This window comes from Mustela nivalis (genome assembly GCF_964662115.1).
Source record: "Mustela nivalis genome assembly, chromosome: 10".
NCBI lineage: Eukaryota > Metazoa > Chordata > Mammalia > Carnivora > Mustelidae > Mustela > Mustela nivalis.
This window is the reverse complement of record NC_139029.1, coordinates 86,331,418-86,341,564: the sequence shown is the minus strand read 5'-3', so window position 1 is coordinate 86,341,564 and position 10,147 is coordinate 86,331,418.

The window sequence follows — 10,147 nt, the reverse complement described above, 5'->3', positions numbered from 1 at the left end:
TAGCTATCTCACTATCCCTTAGCTTGGTAAAGCTGACACATAAAACCAGCCATCACAATGGGGTATGAGACTGAGGGAAGGTATTATATGAATTCTGGTGCTGGGTTCTGGTTTTTGTTAGGAAAGAACACATTTTCTACAAGTGCATTTACAGTCCTGTTTTTCTTTCATAGTAGCTTCCAAGAATACTTAATTTAATGCTGCTCATAAAAACAAAACAAAGCAACAAAAAGAAATAAAATGACAACAACAAAAACCTTTAATAACATTATTAAAGGCATCTTAAACATCTGAAATTTTTTTAAGGCATCTTACATGTAACTAAGTTACAGGTAACTACTTACATGTTTAGATGCCTTAAAAAAAAGACACATTTTCACAACATCTGTATCCTTGGGGTAAATACCCAGGAGTGCAATAGCAGGGTCATAGGGAAGCTCTATTTTTAATTTCTTGAGGAATCTCCACATTGTTCTCCAAAGAGGCTGCACCAACTTGCATTCCCACCAACAGTGTAAGAGGGTTCCCCTTTCTCCACATCCTCTTCAACACATGTTGCTTCCTGTTTTGTTAATTTTGGCCATTCTAACTGCTGTAAGGTGATATCTCAATGTGGTTTTAATTTGAATCTCCCTGAGGGCTAATAATGAGGAACATTTTTTCATGTGTCTGATAGCCATTTGTATGTCTCAATGGGAGAAGTGTCTGTTCATATCTTCTGCCCATTTTTTGATATGTTTGCCTATTTCGTGTGTGTTGAGTTTGAGGAGTTCATTATAGATCCTGGTTATCAACCTTTTGTCTGCACTGTCATTTGCAAATATCTTCTCCCATTCCGTGGGTTGCCTCTTTGTTTTTTTGACTGTTTCCTTTGCTGTGCAGAAGCTTTTGATTTTGATAGAGCTTCCCTATGACCCTGCAATTGCACTCATGGATATTTACCCCAAGGATACAGATGTCGTGAAAAGAAGGGCCATCTGTACCCCAATGTTTATAGCAGCAATGGCCACAGTTGCCAAACTATGGAAAAAACCAAGATGCCCTTCAACGGACGAATGGATAAGGAAGATGTGGTCCATATACACTATGGAGTATTATGCCTCCATCAGAAAGGATGAATACCCAACTTTTGTAGCAACATGGACGGGACTGGAAGAGATTATGCTGAGTGAAATCAGTCAAGCAGAGAGAGTCAATTATCATATGGTTTCACTTATTTGTGGAGCATAACAAATATCATGAAGGACAAGGGGTGTTAGAGAGGAGAAGGGAGTTGGAGTAAATTGGAAGGGGAGGTGAATCATGAGAGACTATGGACTCTGAAAAACAATCTGAGGGGTTTGAAGTGGTGGAGGTGTGGGAGGTTGGGGTACTAGGTGGTGGGTATTATAGAGGTCACGGATTGCATGGAGCACTGGGTGTGGTGAAAAAATAATGAATACTGTTTTTCTGAAAATAAATAAATTGAAAAAATTTTTTAAAAAAAGATAGATACATAAATACATAGATGAGAGACAAAGAGAGAGATTATGAGGCATGTGCTCCCATTACGGAGAACAAAAAGTCAGCTTCAAGCTGGGACCCCAGGAGAAGCTAGGGGTGTAATACAGTCCAAGTCCAAAGGCCAGAGAACCAGAGTGCTAATGGGTGCAAATCCTAGTGCAAGGGCGGGAGAAGACTGATGTCCGGGCTCAAGCAAGCAGGCAGGAATTAAAAATGGGGTGAATTCTCTTTTCTCCTCCTTTTGTTCTATTCAAGACCTCAACAAATTGGATGATGCCCGGCTACATGGGGTAGGGCCATCTGCTTTACTGAGTCCACCAATCCAAATGCTAATCTTACCCAGAAACACGTTAACAGACATGCCCAGAAACAATGTTCTATCAGGGCATCTCATGGCCAGTAAGCTGACACAAAATTCAGCAGGGATAAAGCTACCTGCTTCATTCCTCAAAACGTTAAAAATAGAAAAAACATTATGAACCAGTAATTCCACTGTTAGTTTATTTACTCAAAGAAAATGAAAACACTAATTCAGAAAGATATAGGCACCCCCTGTCTACTGCAGCATTATTTACAATGGTCAAGATAAGGAAGCAAAGTGTCCATTGACAAATGAATTTGATAAAGAAGGTTGTGGTAGATGGACAATGGGGTATCACTCCGCCATAAAAAAAGAACGGTATCTTGCCATTTGCAATGACATTGTGAACCTAGAGGGTGTTATGCTAAGTGAAATAAACCAGACAGAGAAAGTCAAATGCCATATGATCTCACTTATGTGTGGAACCTAAAAAGCAAAACAAATGACGAAACAAACAGAAACAGACTCATAAATACAGAGGAAGAACTGGAGGTTCCCTGGAGGGAAGGGGGTGGAGGACAGGTGAAACACATGAAGGGGGTTAGAGGTACATACTTCCGATTATAAAATAAATCATGGGGATGAACAGCATGCAGAACTTCGTCAATAATATTGTAATGACTTTGTATGGGGACAGGTGGTAACTATGCTTATCATGTTATCAAACTGTAGAATGTATAAAACTGTAGAATCACTATATTGTACACCTGAAACTAATATAATGTTGTGTGTCAACTGTACTTCCATAAAAATAAAAATAAAGAAAAAAAAAGACACCTTTCCAATAAAATGTAGAAATGAAAACATGTACTTCATTTTCCTTTGAGGTCATTTCTTTTTTTTAACAGTTTAAATGGTTTCATTGTGCCCTTTTGATGCTAAGGATAGATGGGATGAAAAAGATATTGTTCCTTCACAGAATGGTTTAAATTGCAGTAGAAGATGGGATGCCTGGTTAAGCACTTGGTTAAGCATCTGACTTTCAACCTTAGCTCAGGTCTTGATCTCAGGGTCCTGAGATTGAGCTTCCTTGTTGGTCTCTGCAGTAACCATGGAGCCTGCTTAAGATTCTCTTTCTCCCTCTTCCTCTGGCCCTCCCTGCCATGCAATATAAATAAATAAATAAATAAATAAATAGCAATGGGAGACATGAACATATAAATAGAATATTTCAACATATTGTGGTAACTTAGTACTAAAAAAGGGCATTTTGTTTTGGTATAAAAGACAAAATTAATATGTAGTAGTTTATTTTTAAGTGAAGTGTTGACTTCTAAAGAAAGTTATTAAAAAGGATAATAATCAATTTATTGAAAAATAAAAGTAATTTGAATGTGTTTTAAAAACTAAAACATGGATTAATTAAGCAGCTCATATTGGAAAGTTTAGACTCTAAAATGTTGCTTCTTTAGATTTTTTTCATAAGGCAACCTGTGGCAGAGATTCTTAGCTCATTACCAAACATCTTTCTTTTCCTACTGGGGATATAGCAGGACTAAATGTTCCTACCTTACTTCCAACTGGACTTGAAGACAGTGACTGATTTCTCACCAATAGAATATGAGTGGAAAGAATGAGCACCATTTCAAGGCATAACCATAAAAACTTCCCATGTGTAAACACTATGTATTCTCTCTCCTTCCGTTGTGATTTAGATGAGCATAATGATTGTTGGAATAGGGGACCCATAGATGGAAGGACTTTGGTCCCTGGGTCCCTAAATCACTAAATAGAAGAGAATGTCCCAATAATCAGGCCATCTTTTTATGGCTTTTAAGTGAACAAGAAATAAGGTTCAATGATGGGTGAGTCATTTTAATTTGGGGTTTACTCTACACAGTGGATAACATTATCCTAATATGCCAGCACTTATTTTTTTAACTGAAATATAAACACAACCCTAGCTATTTTGCCATAAGGGTTAATTGAGCATGTTTTTAGAACCACAGAATTTAAAGGCACAGATTGTGCAGAATTTTAGCAATAGGACATTAGACACAATTTAGTCCAACAGCCTCATTTTAGAGATGAAGAAATTGATCTAAATTACCAAGAACAATCCCAAACCCTTCTATTTGTTCCCCCAGCTCCAGGGTTAATAGCTCTTTCTATAATTGCTACCTTTCTTTTCTCTTTTCACCTTTTCAGTTATTTCATTAAAACATTGTATCTGGTTAACAATCCTTGAATTTCCATTTCCATTGAATGGAATTTCCATTTTTCAAATAATTGGTGTGGTTTTTGTCTCCTTTCTGGAGCCTGGTATGGACACAGATCGTCTTTCTCTCTTGGTGAAACAAACAAGGATATGAAGCAAATTACAAGTTATCCCTTGTTACAAGTATCCCTTGTCTCTTCTGAAGTCACATAGGAAGAAGGGTACAAATTTTAATGGTCTCAAATGCTTCCTTCCACACTGGATCATAGGTGGGGAATACCTGGCACATAGGTTATTCCAGGATGGCTCTGACCCTTAATTAGCTTTGTTTATTGTCAAGACACACATGGGTGCTTTAGCGTAGTTGAGAATTAACTAATGCAGGCTATAGTCATTATATGGTTAATTTAAACCAATTGTTTTTTGAGAACAATAAGTTAAAAACTGGAATTCTTCTCTTCCTTTATCTTTAATTCCTTTCTCTTAGAAATTGCTTAAAATTTTCAGCAAGGTGAACATAAAGAATTTCTCTATTTATTAAATCATAATTTGTCATTTATATTGTCTAGATATTCTGCATTTCTTTTCTCAGTCCAATGATTTTCTCTACTGGCAAAGTGAGGTAAGCATTTCTGTGCATTGTGATCCTTATATTTAAGGAAGAATTCTTAGATTCATCTAAATGTTTGCTGAAAATAGAGTCACACTATTTATTACTTGTATTTTCAGAAAGATTCATTCAATCTACATTCACTATTAAGATGTACTTCCCATTCCTTTTTATCCAGGCATGACTTTTCTTCCTATATGGTTGACCCTGCAGATTCATTATATGTCTATGTTCCTCATACAGCTGTTTCTGATTTTTCTCCCACAGTGGGGACAACGGGAATCTTACCCTGCTTACTTATGATTAGAGGACTATCTCAGACTAGAAAGAGATTCAAACCCTTTTTCACACTATGAAAAACAGAATCAAATTCCATATCGTAAGTAAAATAATTTAGCTATAGCCACTCAGGTATCTTACCCTTTAACTGTTGCATTTCCTGGCAACATTTGTTGCCATTCTGTTGCATTTCCTGGTAAGGTTTTTGCTTACCACACACCTGGGATGCATTCTGAAGGGTATGGCATGGGCAATGGCCCATATGGCTGCCCCTCATGACTTGTCCCTCCCATGTAGCCCCAGCTGTCACAGAACTCTAAGACTATCTTCCTGTTGCACTTACTTCCTTTTTTTCCCCCCAGCAAATTTCAGAGGATTTTTAAAGATTGCTTTGCCTTCCATATCAGATGTAGATGATTGTCCTGAAACTCAGATCTATTTTACAAGCTCACAAGAGAAAGTCACTCCTTAACAACCCAGCAGGAGTCTCAGGGACCTAGGCCTAGCAAAGCAAAATCTGTGAACAATCTCACCCAGTATAAGTTGTCTGCTAGCCCCTTTGTCAGTTAGTGGCCCTAAACAGAACCTTAATTTGGGTCCCTTTATTTTTTTTTATTTGTTTATTGCTCTTATTATTATTCTTTTAGTGAGAAGGAGTGTGCACTTGCATGCATGTGAGCAGGGAGAGGGGAGGAGCAGAGAGAGAGAATCTTAACCAGGCTTCACACCTAGCATGGAGCCCAACACAGTGCCAGTCCCACGATCCTGACATCAAGACCTGGGCTGAAATCAAGAGTCAGACATTTAACCTACTAAGCCACCTAGGTGCCCCTGGGTTCCTTTTAAAACAAAGTTTCTCAGTCCGACAGCAGAAGAGAGAGAGTGATTCAAAGAATGAGAAGGACTCAGTGAGCTATTGCTACTTCAAAGATGAAAGGGGCCATGCAGGATGAAAAAGAGGTACCTTTAGGAAAAAGAGTGGAACCTCTCTGGCAGTTATCAAAGAAACGGGATCTCAGTTCAACAACCACAAGGAAATGAATCCTGCCAACAACCTGAGTGAGCAGAGAAGTGGATTCTTCACCAGAGCCTCCAGATAAAAGCCCAGCCCAGTGGACACTTTGAATTTTTTCTCACAATTCACGTAACAGAGAACCTAACTGAGCCTACCTGAACTTCTGACCAACAGAGCTGTGTGATAATAAATGAGTGTTGTTTCAAAATGCCAAGTTTGGGTAACTTGTTGCATAGAATTAGAAAAATAGCACAGTATTCTTACCTGAATTTCACTGTCTATTGTAATGAAAAAATTAAAACAATGAGATATATATTGGGCTCATAGTGATTTGGGGGAAGAACTTTTAAACTGCTTTGAAAGCTAGTATTTTAATGTAGCAGTGCCATGTTTATTAATAAATGCATTATTTTTAATTTAAAATTTAATTTTGTATGATTGATATTTCTTTCTATTTTATATTTTGGTGATTTTCTTCCACAGTACAATAAGCCTTAATAACAATAACAATAAATTCAGGAAATCTGATATATCGTAAAGTTTCTGATTACATAGCATATATCTTTTTCATAAACATATAGCACATATCTATATCATGAAATATTGCCCAGTAATAAAAAGTAATACATTATTGACACATAAAATTGGATGAAACTCAGGGAATTTCTCTGACTAAAAACCAAACAAAAATTTACATAGTTATTACTCAATTTATATAATATACTTGAAATGACAGAATTATAGAAATGAAAAATTGATCAACGCTTGGTAGGGCTTAGGAACAAAAGACAGGCATGGGTCAGAAGTATGTGTGTGTAAAGATAAAAGAGCAATATGAAGCATCCTTTTGATGATAGAACTGTTTTGTATTATGACTGCAGTAGTGGATATATAAAATTACATATGTAATAAAGTTGTGCAAAACCAAATTCACACAGTCACACAATAACATTCTCAACCTGGGTGAAATATAAGATATTGAGAAATAATGAGTCAACCTTGAAAATATATACTTGATAAAACATAGGCAATCAAGAAATGAGTTAAAACAAAGAACTTAGTGATGCTACATGAAAGGTCCAATAGAAATTTTGAGTAATGGATTTATTTAATGCACTGAGTCGAACCAAAATTTAAAAATATATTAAACATTGAAAGAAAAATTACCTATTGCAAAAATATTTATTTGGGTATAAAGATGCAAGTCATGACATCCAGAGCTAGTAAAAATCATGGATTGATGAGTGTAAGTATAAATCCAATAATGTTCTTATTACTTAGGGAAGGTGATCAGTAAATACACCTTTATAGTGAAGGAGGTAGAGAAAGTGGGAAACTCAAGACAACTCTTAGGTATTAGGCTCAGATAAACGTCTTAACGGTGAAACCATTTATCAAGATGAGGATTATAGGAAATTAAACAGATTGGGCCATATTGATTTGGTGATCTCATAGGAGGCAGCAAATATATGAGGCTATAGCTCAGAGAAGTGTAGACTAGTGTACAAGTTTGAATAACAATCACTGGGTATGGAAAAAAATTCCCAGGGTGGGCACAGAATGTGATTAAAAAGGGGAGAGGGGACAAAATCAGAATCTTGGAAAGCAGGTGTATTTAAAAAGTATGGAGACTGCTGAGAAGAAACAACCAAAGAAATTGAAGGGAGCCTAGTATAAGTAGCCTAACGGAAAACAGAGAGGAGAGATTTTCAGGAAGAGAGTCATAAAATTTGTCAAACACAAAAGGGTCCAACAAGAATCAAAATTGAAAAGAAGTGCTTATAATAATTGAGAAATTATTGTTGACTTTAGTTAAAACAGTTTCAGTGTAATGATTGGCATTGGAGATGGGAATAGGGATATTAGGTAGACAGGTGATTGTTCTCAGCTGAGGTTGCAGTAGGAAGTAAGAAAGTGGTGATGGTAACTGGTAACTATATTTGAGAACGTTTCCTGTTAAGAGCAGAAAAACAGTGACCTGTAGGTTCTGCGGAGGTAATTTTTTTTTTTTTAAAGATTTTATTTATTTATTTGACAGAGAGAGATCACAAGTAGATAGAGAGGCAGGCAGAGAGAGAGACAGGGAAGCAGGCTCCCTGCTGAGCAGAGAGCCCGATGTGGGACTCTATCCCAGGACCCTGAGATCATGACCTGAGCTGAAGGCAGAGGCTTAACCCACTGAGCCACCCAGGCGCCCCAAGTGGAGGTAAATTTTAAGCATGAAAGTTTCTGAAGCACTTACATGTAGATTGCGGGTAAATGGCTAATAAAGAGAGAAATTACAAATATGAGAGAGAAAGAAGAAAACTTGCAGTGGAGCATGGCTCTGTTCCTAAATACATAAAAGTGAATATAATCCAATTTGTACTTTTACATGTTTGTATTTCTGGAAAAGGAATTAAAAAGATATACTGCTGACTTTATTTTCTCAATGTTCTGTGATTTATACATAAGACTTTAGAATTGAAATGTAGTTCAAATAAAGTAATTCGAAATAATTACACGATTGATGGGATTAATGGGTTGTGAGTATAGTGGAGCATAATTTATTTAGCTCAACACTTTCAAACCTTGTCATCAATGTGACAGCATATACTTGCTCTTTCCAACTAATATTTGATTAAGGCATTTTACAATCCCAATCACCACCACTATGTGACATTTCACGACCAGGAGTATGTGACACTATATTAATTCACACATAGATGCACTGATGGCACTTAGCCTTCAATGTGAATGGATATTGCACATTTCATGCTCTGTCATGTCTCATTGCATTAATAGCCATGTGTGTGATGAGGTCCATAATCTCTGGCTATTTCACAACATTCTCAAATACATTTGTCACAAATGGAGTATCCAAGTACTTCATTAAGCAATCCTCTCTCCAGAAAGCATGTGTTTCCAGAAACAGGTTGGCATTTGAAGTAATGTAAGTTGCTTTTATCTGTGTAAGGTTGAAAAGGCACGTGTAATTTTAGTAACTCTTAACTTACATCACATCTTTCCTTCAGAAGTCCAAAAGCATTCTGATAAGACCTCTCATTTACCACCGTCCCTTTTCTTTCTATGGAGTGGATATGCTCAGCTCTGCCACTAGCTATTTGTAAACATGGGCTAGCATGTAACTTCTGCAAGCTTGTGTTTCACATCCGTAAAACACAGCTACATAGTAGTGTTGTGATGAAGCTTACGTTACATAATATAATGTACATAAATCCCCTAGAACCTGAAAAATAAGACACTCCAAAATTTGTACTTTCATTTCCATATTATAAATGAGTAGTAGAAGCATGTTTGCAACTACAAAGAACTAGATACAAAGCTGTAGAATTAGTCATGTGGGTCTTCTGGACTCACTGTAACTTTGTGAACATGTATTTTATTCTCTTTGGACTGGGATTGTAGAGCGACCCATGGACAATTTGATAGATTCCTTATCGATGCTTGGCTTTACTAAGAAGTTCTTTCTAAATCTATAGTTATAACTGTTCCTAGAACACGTGACAAAGAAGGCAAAATGCAGCAATAGCACTGACAATGGGACTTTCTGTCCATCTTATATCATCTTTTAAAGGTAGGAAACTATATGATTGCCAGAATTTCATGTGAGAAATCACTTTATTGAGAGAATTTAAAGTATTCTTGTTATGCTTACTCTGAGGCAAAAACTTTAAAGCTTTAAAATGACTAGTATTGGAGATGGAGGAAACCAAATTCTGGATCTTTAGGGCATATATATATATACATATATATGTATATATATATATGTATATGCACACATACACACACACACATATATATATATATAATATATATATATTATATATATATATATATATATATTTTTTTTTTTGCAAGAGGCCAGAGTCTCTGTTGGGGTTCCAACACAAGGAATAGGAGAGTTGGCACTGGACTTTCCCTTCAGAAACCAGCTAAGTTTGCAGAATAAGACCCAGAAAACAGTGCCAACCTAAACTTGGAAGGAATAGGAAATATTGGAGCTATAGAAAATCTTAGCAGAGATTAGAGAGTTCACCAGGAGCTTCCATAAGAGTAGGGTTGCTGTCACTGTCCCCTCAGATGTCCTTTTTCCATCTGAGGAATTTTTGTCTTAATACTTTAGCATTTAAACCTGAGTCAGGGAATTCAAAACAGTATAAAAAAAATAGCAGCCTTTCCAATGGACTTAAGCAGACAGATAAAGGAAAGGCTAGCAGA